This window comes from Columba livia, chromosome 7, assembly GCF_036013475.1.
Source record: "Columba livia isolate bColLiv1 breed racing homer chromosome 7, bColLiv1.pat.W.v2, whole genome shotgun sequence".
Taxonomy (NCBI): domain Eukaryota; kingdom Metazoa; phylum Chordata; class Aves; order Columbiformes; family Columbidae; genus Columba; species Columba livia.
The window spans coordinates 33870568-33885848 of NC_088608.1; the positions used below are offsets into that span (position 1 = coordinate 33870568).

A 15281-nucleotide genomic window follows, 5' to 3' on the forward strand; every position below is an offset into this window, starting at 1 on the left:
TTACCATGTTTATAACTTTTTCATGAGCTTCAGCAGCACACACTTGCCACATAGGCTCAGGAAACTTAAGACTTATTCGTATCTTTCTTTTCTCCTTCCAGCAGAAAGGGTTTTCATGCAAGGCTGGTGCATGTCAGTGCCATCTGTAAAGACCCTCATTCCTGAGTATTTACAAATGTTTTATTGCACAGCTGAAAAACATAAGAAGAAATAAATCACAAAGCATCCCAAGTGATCGTGCACTCCCATGAAGCATTTAGGATACTTACAGGAGTAATTTACAACTGCGTTCTAAAATCCCTTGTCCTTTAAAATGATGCTGATGCTGCAGAAAGATATAAAACAATACCACAAAGGGCTTTCAAAACTGCTGTTTCTTAGGGTTTGAGTAGGCTATGATGTCCAAGTTAAATGTGGGGGTTACATGCCTAGAAACCAGCTATGTTCTTCCCTTCTGTGGGCTTTAGGCTGTCAAATCAAATGCAGAAATAGCTTCAAAAAGGGTTCAGAAGATGGAGGCACACCCCAAGAACCTGAGAAATTGTGCCTGCTCTTACAGACATAAAGCCATCTGAACTACTGAGGAGCAGGAAAGCTTTAACACATGGAGAGTTACAGGCTTTTGGTGACACAGAGCTATTGGCAGCTGCCCAACTCATTATGCCCAGCCATCCTTTGAAAGCTATCATCTTGTGAAACAGAAATCGATACCCCATGTGCTCCTACAAGCTGAGCCAGGGGGTCATGACATTATATCACCCACAAAGCAAAGAGCAAAGGGATGTGTCGGCAGCACTGGGTGCAGTTGGTTTCCCCACGGCGCGGGGTAACGTGCAGGTAGGAAGCATGGCATTGGTTGATCCTGCGATTCGGAGCAAAGGAGGGAGTTCCTAACACAGCCCCTCCAGGTCACTGTTGCAGATCTGGGTAGCATCAGGGAGCCTGGACCACTGTCCCTGTGGGCGAGCACACAGGCAGATGCTGCTGATGGGTATTTGCAATAGCTCTGCGTGGCCAAGCTGACAACATCAGCCCAGTGTCAAACTGATGACTCCTACAAATGCCACCTCCACTCAAAAAACACAGTAACTTAATAAAAGAGCATTCTTATATCATGAGAATATGGTTACAAAGGAAAAGCACCTTTAGTGAGCCATTTTAATGCTGATGAACACAAGGCAACTGGGTTAGCAACAGAGGAAAAAAAGCTTTAATCACATCTGATGGATCACTGTTGTTCAAGTCTTTGGATCTGTTTGTCACCCTATGAAGACACTGCACCAACCCGCTGAGCTCGAGCCACTCAATGCCACAGGGTGGCTTCAGCTGCTTTTCCTCACTGTCTAAGAAATTATCACCGGAGACTTCATGCAATTAGGCCTCAAAAATGTGGGTATCAGTCCTCTGGGGTAACTAAGCCTGCCTCATGAAAGCTACTTCAGCCTTTGCTTTCACTGCACAGGGCGGTGTTGTTTTTTTTTTACCCTCAGGTTTTATATCAAAGCAACACACTAGTCAAGACGCGGCAAGCCACTGTAGTTTTTACCTCTTTGTAGCTTGTCAAGGTGAATTTCAGTGGGAAAAAAATCTCAGAGGTGACCAGGCACAGAGATGGCCATCTAAAGTTACATACCTCGGTACAAGAAAAATAAAAAACCCACCCCAATGTTTTTAGTAAAAGCAAACCTGGTCTCTCTCAGCGACAGGGCAACATTTAGAAATCGGCAATGGGAGGGTAATGAGCTGCACAAAGGCAGCCATCTCACACTTCGCCATTTCTCCCCGTGGACCGAAACCTCTCTCAGGATCCACTGCCTTTTTACGACCTGGCTGAACACTGCCCATGGGTGCTGCACCTTTCAGTCTCCATCTGCATTTTCCTCTTAGCTGGCCTGATGAAGATTTTTTTTAAGGCGATGTTTCTCAGGGTAGCTCTAGCATCTTATGGGATTCAAGGTACATGCTGCAAAGTACTGATCCCGCACACAAGAAATAACAGGGGGAGGATGTATAGGGATAATATTTGTACTGAATGTATGTTTTTCAAGAGTGTACTTAAAAGCCAGCTGTGTAAGCAAAGTGAGTAAGGAGAACTATCTGTGGTTGAGCCCGGCTCTGCGGCACGTGGGCTGGAGGGCAGTTCAAGAATGAGGTGGATGGTGGACAAGGGAAATTTAAGGCTCTGGATCGTGTGCTCATTTTGCCTGACCCTCTCTGATCTGTGCAATTTCTCAGCTCAGCTTCTTGCAGAACAAATGAAATAAAAAGGCTGCAATGACACAACTGCTGAACCAAAAAAAATAAATTAAAAACAAAAAAAGAACACTGAGTCCAAGTTGCTCCATTCTGGCATGTTTGACCTACCTGGACAGGAAGTAGTGCCCCAGAAAGATATACCATCTGAATCCAGATGATGTTTCCATTTAAGCAGCCACCTCTTCCTCAGTTCATATTGAAATCCCAGGGCTGACAAGATTTGGAAGAAGAGACACCAGCTCTCACTCACCACTCCCTTTGGCATCTTCCTTGGAAAAGCCTAAGGCTTGTAACTGGGCAAAAATATATCTTGCATTCACTCTGATTATGAAAAGCAGCAATAAATTGAGAGATGGAGTAGAATGGAGGTTTTCTAAAATAATCAGCCCCATAAAACTCTCAAAAGTTGCAGCTGACATACCCACTGGACAGATCCCTGCTATTACTGAAAAAGCACCCAGAAGGCAAACAGTTCCATCTAGAAAAAAAATTACATGTTGCATTTTGGATGAGCTGGATGTATTTCACAGGCACTTTATGCCTGTGCAACAGCCCTTCACCTGGAGCATCCATGACTCCTCCAGCTACCCAGGCATCCCACAAAATGTGGCCCAGTCCCTCCTTTTTCCACCTGGCTATGACTTTTATTCTGAACTGAAAACAAAAGCTAAATATCTACCAGCTTGAATGATTGCAGGATTTCACTGCAGAAGTTTTAGTGAAAACATTTCTTAAACAACTTCACTCAGCAAAATAGGGCTGAGGTTTTAACTTCTTATTGTGCTTTAAATTTTTATTGCAGTTCTGAAATAGAGACACTGTTAAAAAAAAAATAGCCTTAGTGTGTTTCCTCCCTAACTGTGTTTAGGAAAAACTACAGAAAGAACTAAAGCAAAAATATACAGATAAAAACCTGTATTTAGCTTTACGCAGGGATGAAGCTCTTCATTGCTGGACAAATGTTTTGACCTAAATGTTTCCTTACTGTGGCTGATCCAAAAAATATCTGCAAAATTTTGCTTTTGTTTTCAGTCTGGATATGAAATGCCAGTGATAGAGAGGATATCAGAATCTGTAAAATTTCCATCCTTTCTGACCCTCACCAACAAGCAGGAATTGTTAGAAAACAAGAAAGAAAATGAGAAATTGATTCTTGACTGAACTACAATTAAGTTGTAGCTTTCCCTTAACTTCCAGAGCCTTATTACACAGATTTTATTTGATGAAATCAATTACATGGTACATTGGAGATAAGTCAGTGAATTAGATTTGCTTATGCTAACGCCTATCACTTTGGGGCGGGTTTTGCCCAGCAGAGAAGATGAGGAGAAGGTATAGTATTGAACGTGATTTAGGCAGGAATGTGCCTCATTATTGCAGGATGGGAATATGGCTGCAGCAGGTCAGAGCTCCTCACAACCATCACCCATGGCATCTGGGTGCAGGTCCCTGCATACTCTAACAGCAACAGAGCTCACTGGCTAATGTATTTTTCCAAAATTCACAGTACACAGAAGTTTTTGACATTTTCAGCACTGGGGTGGGTGGGAAGATGTCGACATCCTCTGGGGCTTTTAGTTGATTTTGTTTCTTGGGCTGAGTTTTGGCTGATTATTTGGTTTTAATATTAACTAGAACAGAATAATACAAGCAGCACTGGAATGGGGTATCACAGAGCCAGGAAATCTGCTGGTGCAAGTAGAGGTGAACTGCTTTCCTCTCTTCTAAAAATGGTGTGTCCACCCTAATAAAACATCAAGACCTAGAAAAAAAGGAAAGGACAGATTTTCACAGTTGCTATTAACCTATCTCATCTTGAGATCCTTGGGAACTAATCCTCTCTGGACAGAAGGGAGAGCCTTACAGGACTCATTTGACACTGGACAAATCAGAGGCAAGTCCAAAGGTTTCACTTGATTTCAGAAGGGGACAATTATCTGCTAATGACTCTTGCTGCAAGGCACACAGTCACGCTGAGCTGGGTACAAAGCTTAGAAAGCACAACAGTGCTGGTGCTGGAGAAAGGTGTCACCTCTCCTTTAAACTTCATTAGTCAGAGACTGCTAATAAACTGGATACCAGGGAGAGCAGCGCTCTCATACCCCATGCTGCAAAATGCCAAGTTACTGTGGTTCTGATCCAGGAAGCAGATATGTGAAACAGCTTTCTCCTACCACTGGTGCTGGGTAAAATGATGGCCACCAGGCATGAAGTACTGCAGGATGACGTTGGTGACACTAAGTCCCCCAAATGCTGAATCTGTAAGAGGGTGCATTGATCTGTCCCCAGCTGGCTGGATCTGACACATGGAAATCTTAATAGAAAAAAGAAACTTCTCAAGTGTTCTATTGCAAACCAAGTTTCTGGAGGCTTCCTGCAATGCCTGATAAAACAACACATTTCCAGAAAAACAAAACGAGCAAAATCAAAACCAAGGTTTTGTTTGCTTTAGCAAAGGAACCAACCCCCAGAAGTGAAACCTTATCTTGTGCCTCTAAACGGGCTGGATTCCTGTCTTCACTTTGCTCCTAGACTTTCTCCCACCAAGGCTGGCCTCTGACTGTCTCTGGAGGGTCCTTCTCTGGCCACATGAAAGGCTTTTCACACCCCTCCATGGCACCAGCCTTTAATACAGCCTAAAAGTCAGACCAAAGTTTAGATCCCCTCCTGCTAGATCTGAGCTCAGGCTGCTGAGCTTTAAGTCTCCAACACAGACATGGAGCATAAATGTACCGTGAAGAGATGTGGAAAGAGAGGCACTTAGGGTTTTCATAAATGGAGATTTACCTAATTTGAAACTCACCATCGGATTTCTGCTGTACCTAAAGTAAATACTATGTGTTAATGGAAGAAACATGTTGGGTGGTTTTTTGTAAAAATAAACACACAAGACATTTAAAAGCTACAGCCCTTAAGCTTTCTAAGCACAGTTTCCAAAAAATAGTACATCTACATGTTTTCAGGCATGGAAATGCATTAGACTGCAAAATAATGACTGTTCCAGAGCTATGCAATTGTTTTCTCCAGCTTTATAGCAATAATGCTGAGTTTGAGTTTGATTGCCCAAACCAAGGCTCATCAGGGGAGTTCCTACAGGCTGGCACTGGTCCCTGTGCCAAGCAGGCTCACACCTACCCAGGGTGTCCTGCTGGGGCAGGTGCGAGTGGAGGAACAAGACAGACCAAGCAGGGTGTGGGGAGCAAGCCTGAGAAGGTGGTGGAAATTAAAAAAAAAAAAAAATAAAATAAAATCAAAGCTTCCTGACTGAGTTCCCAGCTGATATCAAATACCAGCAGCAGGTGGTTGCTAGTGGATATAGTCCATACGAAAACAAGAGGTCTGGTTTCTATAATTCACAGCAAGAGGGAACAGACTAAGCCCCACAGATGCAACGACTGAAGCTTTTCTTTGGGGAAAGCATTTGCAAGGCAAGCCGACCCTTCTTTCCACACACCAGTGAGGGACACCTGCTTATCACCAGCACTTCTGTGCTGGCCAAGGACAGCGCGTGATGGCACCGGGTGACAGAGGCTGGTGCCCGCAGACAGGGAGTAGGCGCTCATGTTTCTCTGACAGCATAAAGTAATACAAATCCTCATGGAGTGCACCCACTTGCATGTGTTTTAACCTCATTTCACACACTGCTGCAAGTTATTCTTACACGTTTCACCTTCCCAGACTTCCCCACCATCTATAATAGCGTTTCTGACAGGTCCCATCACCATGACCTTTCTGTTGCCCTTCACCTCCACCTGTATATGTGAATGTCACCTGCAAAATACAATCTCAGTCAGATCTCCCTGACCTGCCTGCACCATACGAAAATTCCTCATGCTAACATTAGACATGCCTGAATTAGCAAGGAAATGTAAACAGGCCACAGGAAAGAAGCGGGCTGGGGGAAAAGATGAAGATACATTGCTAAGCAACCATGTCAAGTCCCAGCCAGCCACATCTTGTCAGCCATGCATGAGAGTTCCTCGTGTCAAAACAGTACCTCTGTTGCAAAGGAAGAATCCTGCACGGCCAGTCCTGCAGCACTTTGGGCTCTTTTGTTTGGCACAGGCTCCTTCCACGTATCGGCATCTACACATCCCATAAGCTCCACTGATTTGCACTGGGAGAACCTGGAAACCACTGAAGGCTCAGTCCTGTAAAATTAATGCTTTCAAAGATGCTTTATGAAGTTACTATGCAATTCTGGGAAACGAGATTGGATAGGAACTAATGAATTTTGTTTGGTAATAAAAAATTGGAAAGTTCTAATAAAGCTAATGAAAATTCCTGAAATTTCCAACCTGTTTCCAAAAGAAGTTTGTTTTCCCCATTACTACTTCTAACACAAACACCAGGAAAGATTCCAGCACCAGTACAAACAACTATCTTATCCACCTCATAAAAATGGCTCGAAGTGAGAAAATAATTTTATTTTCTTCTAATATCTCCTCAGCTCCCTTTAGTACTTGAAGATCTCAGGAGACAGCACAGAGGTGAGGAAAACATTGATAAATCCCTTTTAAGGTTGATTAAATTGTGGCATTGAACAGTTTCTGTGATTTACCAAAGCAGAGCCACAATTCCAACTTATTTGCATGTGAAATACTGTCTCCTGAATTAACCCAGGCACTTGAAAACATGACTCTGTGGGGGGCAGGGGAAACTGTCATTTAGAATATGTATATTTATGTTTCCTAGCTCAAGGGGGTGTAAAACTATTTCCAATACTCAGTATGCTCATTTCATGAATGTATTTTTAATACTGTGATGTAGTTTGGTATTTTTTTCACTGATAATGCTCTTAATAACCCATCTCCTCCAAGCACCCCTTCAGCAAAACATGAGCTGCAGGAGTGAAAATCACTACTGGGAGAGCTGGGATTCTGAATACACAAGGTTGGGCTGCATCAGTCTTTGGCTCTTGGTAGATTAATTAACCGAGAAATAAGGAAGACTTTATCCCCTGGACAGACTATTTTCTCACTGCCACATAAACTAGAAGAGTCTCTCTTAGGGGACCTTCCCATCAGTCCTTCCTCAGCTCTCCAGATCTGACCATGCTGTCATGCTGTAGTCTTCAACATAATATGGAAAGAGACAAAGTGAACTGATCACCTTTAAAATTAGCTCCACAGATTATAACCTTGGGAGAAGACACTCGAGAAACATTAAAGGTCACATTTAAATCCAGAAGTACCATGAAATATGTAGCTACAGATGAAACTCCCTTCTTAACAGACTGGACCAAATTCAACCCTGCTACAAACCACCCAGCAGCTGATCCTGGCCCAGCCCTGGCTCACATCTCCAGTCATAATGAAAGCTTGTCCATGGTTTGAACCCAGCAACAATTAACCTTGACAGGGGGAGATAAGACTCAAGTTTCAAAGAACAAAGTTTACTGGGGTTTTGTGTGCTTTCATGAGGTTTTGATTATTATTTTACTGTAGTTGTTTGTGGTTTGATTTCCTATTTTTTTTTTTTTCCTCCTTAATGGTCACATTGAGAAGATAAAAGTCTATGTACTCATGGCAGGAGCCAGAGGATGGCCCAAGTCCAACCTACCTCCACCCCACCGCACTCATCTGATATGCTTCCAGAGAAGGGGGAAATCAGACAAATAGATGCTGTGGATAGTTTGGGACTGACTCGTCTCAGACTTTTTGGATAAGGGAGACTAAAAGAGAAGCCAAAAGTAGTTATGAAAGTACTCTTTTAGGGGACTACAACAAGAAGCCAACATATCTTTACATACTTCCCAGCAGGAAGCCTACAGCTATCCATAACACTGCTGATAGCCCTCCATGCTTGGCAAGGCTCCTGCTCAACCATCTGGAGCTCATCCACCGAGGTGCAACTTTGAGGAAGGAGACAAGCGCCTGGCAAAGGTGTTCAGAGAGCAGTTGGGAAGAGAGGTTTGGCTCCTGAGCCTCAGCACAGTTCCACTTGACAGCAACTGAAGGCCCATCTCTTCTGCAGATGGTGCAGCTGCAGGTGGCACAGACAGTCCTAAACTGGCTTGAAGAAGACTAGCAGCTACTGCTGACAGCAGCAGCAGAGTTCAGCGTGTGCACTAAAACCCTCCCGAGAGGCTAAGCAAGTGGTTGGGCTGTTCGTCCAAGTGGCTGGTGCACTTTTATCGGTACCAAAGCTACTTAAATCCAGTTCATGTCCTGTCTCCAGGAACCACAAAGCCACCGCAGCTTCTGCATCGTAGAGGAATACCTGCATCACTTCTCACCAGCTGACGTTTTGATCTTGCTGATGTCTTCAGCAGAGCTCCATCCGACTGAGGGCCAGCAGTCTGCTCTGCACCTCCGTCTCTCCTTTGAAGGCAACAACGATATTCACCCTCCTCGAGGGCAGTTAATGAGAGCGTGTTCTCTAGTTAGGTGGAAGTACGGCTCTGAAGCCTCTACCAGAGCTTTTCCAGACAATGCAGCCACAGGAGGTCTTTAAATAAGAGGGAAGAATCAAAGATGGGGAGTGACCTGGTCAAATCAGCTGGGGAAGAAGATGTAGGGGGGAGGTGGGAGAGAGCAAGCACACTGGAAACGTTGCAGTTTTCTTCCCATGTCCATTAGACAGCAAGCAGCAGCGGCGTTAGAGTTCATAAGCGCTCTCAATATTGGCAAATATCACATGGCTTGCCACCTATGCTGCCAGAAAACATGCCCACAGTGTAAGAAAAAAGCAAACTACAATGCAATATAATGCATATCTATATGCTATTTATAGCCTCTCCAGACACACATACACACACTTGTGTCCCCACAGTATCTTCTTGGCGGCACTTAGAAGCCCTGCTTTGCATTCACACAGCATGCCCTGAAAACAGCTATTAAGTTAAACACATAGACTTTCCTTTTCTTATCCTGAAGTTAACTCAGAGGACACCTTGCTGGAGGTGAGGGGAGCAGTGGTGAAGAAAACAGAGGAATGCCAAAGGGACATGGTTACTGCCGTGACGGCACCACTAGAGCATGTAACAGCCACCCACTGCAGCAGTGAAAAGAAGGCCTAGGTTGAGCTGTTCCTCCTTAACACACATCTCTGTGTTAAGATGAAGCTGCCACATCCTCCCTTCCAGCCCACTTCACACCTCCTCCCCATAGAAGCCCTCAAAGTTGCAACTCACCCACCTTCAAGCAAAGCTCAGTCCTCTCTTACCCACAGCAGCTCCTCAAGACTTTTTCCCCTACTTTCAGGTATTCTGTTCTTCATTGGCACACTGGAGGCACACTCAGTTCTCTCCTTGGAGCTCCTGCATCTCTCCAGCCTCATGCCAGGAGCAACCACTTACTCTTTGATGACCACATTCAGCCAGCACCTGGAAAACTCTTTTTCCGAGGGCTGTATAGAGCCCTGGACTACAACATGGCTTTTAAAGCATATTGTTTTCACTGAAACCATGAGCAAAAGGTAAAGCCTGTTTTCTACACAGCAATCCTACAAGGATTTGCTACTACAATTTGAATCACCTGGCAGAGAAGACTGTGGGGATGAGAAGGTCAAGACCCAGGGATGCACGTGGCCAAGCTCTGCAGAAAAGACGTGCATAGGGACAGAGCTCAGCCTCCTCCCAGAGCCTGAAATGGCACCAAACACACAGCTGAATCGTGTCTTATTTCAGATCTTCAGCCACTAAATCAAAGGACAAAGGCACAAGGGTACAGTAATGATTTGCAGTCTGACCTGCCCCAGATTTTTTGAACTACCCTGGAAAGCTACTGCAAGGGCTTCAGGGAAGAAAAAAAAAATCCCAATTACACAGAAGAGCCAGGTTTGAATATTGCGTGCATCATGGTCTAGCTCACAGCAGGTCACCAACTTTGGACAAAACCTGGTTAGACAGGAGTGCCTTTCTAGTGGCCTAGGAGCCTCTGAAAAGGGAAGCATCGCACCTCCAGAAAAAACAAGACCCACTAACAAGCTGACTGCACACAGCTCCCAAGACATAAATGAGCCATGGACAGACTGGTGTTTTATGAAGAAATCGGTAATGGTTTAGCGCAGACCTAAAGAAACAGCTCCTGGGGCCAAACCACCAAACCAGGACTACTTAAATATACCACAGCTTGTGAAACCTCGCAGAGCAGCTCTCAGACCTGCTGCTGAGCACGGGATGATTCAGCCTCTGCCACATCCTCCCCTTTACGGCTTTAAAGTGCCATCCAAGCACAGCTTTCTTCCTGCTGCTTGATGCTTACAGATCCTTGACCTGGTAACAATATCACATCTGTTAGCTATTATCAGAGAAGGAAAAAGGCTCTCCCCTCCTCTCTTCCCCCCTGTATGCAAGCCGGTGTGAACCCAGCGCAGCACGGTGTTGTGTCTGTGAGAGTTGAGAGCCATCGGGTTATAATTCAAACAAATCAGATCTAATCACCCTTATCAGAAGGGTGATAAAATCAGCAAAATTGAGAGGCTATGAAAACACGGGGAGGGGAGGTGGTATTTGGTGATGGGTACAGAAAGCCAACACTTCTGAAGAGCTGTCGTCCTGTAAAGATCCCACCCCACAGAGGACATCAGATCACAGCAGGGCTTTGCTGAAGATCAGTGTCTGTACAGGTTCTCTGCCATCTTTTGCAGACCTAAAAAATGTTATTTCCCAAATTCTGCTGCTAGAAGAGGGATATGAGACACAGAGAGCTGCGTTCCAGAATCCCCCACGGCTCCCAGATTTTGGACAAAACAGTCATAAAACCAGTATGTAAAACCACCACGCTGGCCAGATGCTTAATAGGTGAAACGATGTCCAAACAAAACAGAGACCAATCCAGGTGCTGCGGAGGTGACCACAAGACTTACTTTGTTCACACACCCCCCCAGCCCAGAGTTGGACCCTGGCACATGCACACAGCTGGAGATGAGGGTTCTCTGAAACAGAGACTCCACTTCAGAGGACAATACAGTCCTAGATGTTCCGAGAAGCACAGTGGGGCATGGAGCAGTATCCCACAGCTTGCCTGGCCAGCAAGCCATCACCACCTCCATGGCACCGCACCATAACGGGAACAGTCCTTGGCAGGTTTCCTACCTAGAGCTGCTTGTACTTTCCAAACCAGGGTTGCAATGCGATTTTTCTGGTTAAGGTCAGCTCCAGAGGAACCACCTGGAGTCCTTGGCCAGCTAAAGGAGAACCTCTGCCCTCGTTATGACTCACCTTCCCATTGCAGAAGAGCCTGAGAGGCGTTTAGGGGAAGAGCGCTTTGCAGGATGAGGAGCATACGAGCACGCAGACAGACAGGGAACTTCCTGACACCCGCCCTGTAACTGTCTGTTAGTCACGACAGCCCTGACCTCCCTCCAGTAAGCGTGACGCAAAACAAAGCTCCGCTTACCGATTTCAACACTAGCAGCGAATATCACAGTGATGGAAAGATAAGGGTTGGAACAGACCTTGGGAGGTCACCCAGTCCAGTTCTGTGCCCTGTGGAAGAGTCAGCGCTGTATCATCCCCATCAAGCACACATCTAACTTAATCTGAAAGGCCTCTGGTAATAAAACCAACATTTTCTAGGCTTTTACTATTTATATCATGATTTTGAGCACTACTTGAAGAATGGAGAGCACAGAGGAAAAAAGCTGCACTAACAGCTAAACACTGCATTACAGAAATTTCGCAGGACTGGGCAGGAAGCTGCTGAATAGATAAGTCTATCTCAGCCATACATCAGTGCAAAACACGAGGACGGGACCACCAGCAAGGTAACATGGGCATGAGAGCTGAGTGCCCCAACATATCTGGCCAAGCCACCTAGCAGGGTTGTGACATCTGGCAGAGCCGGCAGGGACCGACCCTCCTTCACTGTGCAAAGTGAAGGTACAGACCTCGTCACTGCCTGGATCCTGCAACGGCTGCCTCCCACAGAAGCTGGTGCGCCATCCTCCTTGGGGATTAAAAACAGATAAATAAAAAATAAAGCCGTGTTCTCAGCTGCACGGAAGAGGATGTTTCAGCAAGATGAGGGTCTGGACATATTTACACAAACATGCAGGTTGTTGAAAAGAACAGTGGAAATGCTTTGCACAAAATCCCATTAGCAAATAACGGGATTTCTGGGAGCACCATCTGTGCACCACATTGAACACTTGCCCCAGAGCACGGAGACTAAAGCACGTTGCACATAGAAAGCCAGACAAAAGAATATACAATAATACACAAAGGTGGGGGGAGCACATATAGGATGGGGGAAGCAGCCAGAAGAGATGTTTTCCTCCCCATCCTCACAATACCCGAATCCCATTACCCGCCCCAGCCTCCCCACAATGGTTCCTGAGGCATCTCACGTCCCTTCTGTGCCCACTGTGAGGCCCCACGATGCTGCCACAGAAGGGAAAAAAGCCTCCTCATGAATGAGAATCAGCTGGCAAAGCAAAACTGTTCAGTGCGAGGCGATGAAGAGGTCTAATATTGGAAACATTTATTTTCCTCAAGCGTTTTCCAAGGAGGTCTTCCATATTTCCAAGCCAAGAGGTTACCTGGAAAAGGCTCTGTCTCACCTGTGAGCTTCTTCAGCTCCACCCCAGCAGAAAGGGCCCTGGGAAAAGTCCAGGAGTAGCCACACTGAGATAACTCTGAAACAAAGCAAGAGAAGATTTGGTGTGAGTGGGTTTTGGAGAGCAAAACAGACCCTACTTTACAAATCAGCAGCTTGAATGAACCATCTCCAGTGACTCAAGCACCCCTTCTCCTCCGAACTTCCAAACATCTCCCTCTTTTGTCCTCCCTCTGAAGGGCTCGTCAACAGCATCCTCCAAAATAGCTCTTACAGCAATTACTGCAATTAATTGATTTGCATATCCCCAAAGCCCTGTCATTAGTGCAACACAGCCAAGCGTGTTAGTGTTTAATAATATCAAGCAACAATTATTCATAACATCCCACCCTGGCAGACCTAAATATAGAGACAAGCATTCATGTGAAAACAAAAAGGGAAAAAAAAAAAAAAACAGCAACTAAACAAAAGAATTAATTTAGAGCAGAATTAGGATCATAGGAGCAAGACAGACAAGAGACAAGGTCAGATTTCTCACTCCCAGCTCATGTGCGACTCTCCCAACCTGCCTCTCTCAGTTACTTAGCTAACTGCAACTACGTAAAGTGATTTTCTCCTTGCGTTAAATAGCCAGCAAGCTGCAATGAGCATAGACACAGCAGGGTAGAAACAACAAGAGGCGACTTTCACAGCCTGCTGGCCTCAGTTCAGAAAAACACTTCAGCAAAAGCTCGAGAGGGTCTCCATTCAGGACAACACTTAATTTAAGCAAGTGCTGAAATTTAAGTACATGCTTAAATCCTGCTCCTCCTCAGGCCAGATGCTAGCAAAAGGGAAAGGCTGCTATCCAGTTTTCCAGGCATTTTGAGCAATACAGGCTGCATGTCTTCGGGACCGTACGCTTTTTGCTAACCTCTGGTTTTGGAGCCAAAGCCCATTTGCTTAACGCATGAGCCCTTCAGTGGCCTTTTCATGCAGGGATGGGGAGAACCTCACACCCGCGCTCGAGCCCAGAGGGACCATCATCATGGAAATAGCATACAACACCACAAGCCAGTGAGAAAACTAGCACCAAGGCTGCTCTTTATCAATGCATTTTAAATGGTCCAAAAGTAAACTAAGGCTCTAATTACATCTGAGACCTTGCTCATGAGACAGGTGCTTTGGTGAAGGAAGCACACCTAATCCAGGTGTTCTGGAGAGCCAGAAACCCATGCTACCAGTACAAACCTGCCGTATTTCACACATCAAGAGGAAGACTCGGCCACCTGAGCCTGGTCTCCCTTCTCTGCAATGCAGTACCCATAGTTTAGTCATTTGCCATTACTTGTGGTCTCCTCTCTTGTTATGGGACCTCCTCCCCAGAAGTGCAGGAATGAGATGGTCCACAGCCTATCCACACACTACACATGCCCAGGGCCAAGGTATTCTACAGTAGGAGGGTGAAGACCTGGACAAGGAGCCTTGCCAGATAGTACATTTCCCTCTTGCAGTCATATAAAGCAACATGAGGCCAGTGTGAGACCATCACCACTGACGTGACCGCACTCTCACACAAGGACATCAGCAAGCTGATAGATCTTCATCATCAAGTGCTTTTCGCATGGCCTGGATGTCCCCAGATCCCCCATAAGCTGCTTCATCACTCACTCCCCAGTGATCATCTCCATCACCATCTTCAGTAGCAGGATAAGGTCTTTGCAAGAGCCCAACATCAGCTTACATTAACATAATAAACAAATACATTAACACATACACTGATCTAGCAAAGGGAACGGCATCTTGCTGTGAAACAGCCACCAAGCAAAGTTCAGGCATCCAGCTCTTCCCCTGGGGTAAACTGATGGAGCACAGCAGGCACCAAAGGTGCAAGTTAGTCTGCACCACTGTAGGAGCTGGCACGACCATGGTGATACAAAGCCACAGCCTTGCTGCAAGTCACAGCTTTTCAGCAAACTGGTGGAGTCCCACTCTGACATGACATCTTATTTATTAAAGAAATTAGGCCAGGAGGTGCTCCATGGGTGCTGCCCACTCTCATGGATGTGGCCAGACAGCGGGTGGGGCAGTGATGTCTTTAGTCTTCATCAGTCACTACATCCCAACCATCCAGCAGCACCCTGGGCTGTGGCTTCAAAGCCATCCTGATCTTCCTTCATCCTCACTCGCTACATCCCAAGGTCCTGCAGACAGCTCTACTGGCACAGCCACCGGGTGGCAAATGGTCCAGATATTGTAGAGGGCAGCAGAAAGGATGGACCTGGTCATCAAGAAAAATGTCCCTGCAAGTGTGTGTGTGGGGAAGGAGCAGCTCTGCCCTCACATCTCACCCTCTGGCACTGAGACAAGCTCTCTGGCACATGTTTCCCTCTGCTTTGGCTCCATCCATCCCGCAGCTGTGCTAGAGCTATATCCCAATGCTGTAAATCACACCAGCTCAGAGCCCAGGACTCATATAAGAGAAACCACCAGCTACCGACTGCAGACTAAACAAGGCTTGCCTTTTTTTGTTGTTTTTGTTCT

At 45.8% G+C, this 15281-nt stretch overlaps 1 protein-coding gene across 1 annotated transcript in view; it reads right to left on the reverse strand.

Annotated features, from left to right (window-relative positions):
- Positions 1 to 12981, reverse strand: part of ACKR3 (atypical chemokine receptor 3) — a 34545-nt gene extending 21564 nt beyond the window's left edge. The window contains exons 1-2 of the mRNA XM_021286567.2: positions 12763 to 12981; positions 12091 to 12149 (exon numbers count right to left, since the gene is read on the reverse strand). The gene's annotated coding sequence lies outside the window, so the exon portion shown is untranslated. The remainder of the gene's footprint in view (positions 1 to 12090; positions 12150 to 12762) is intronic.
- Positions 12982 to 15281: the final 2300 nt, after the last annotated feature.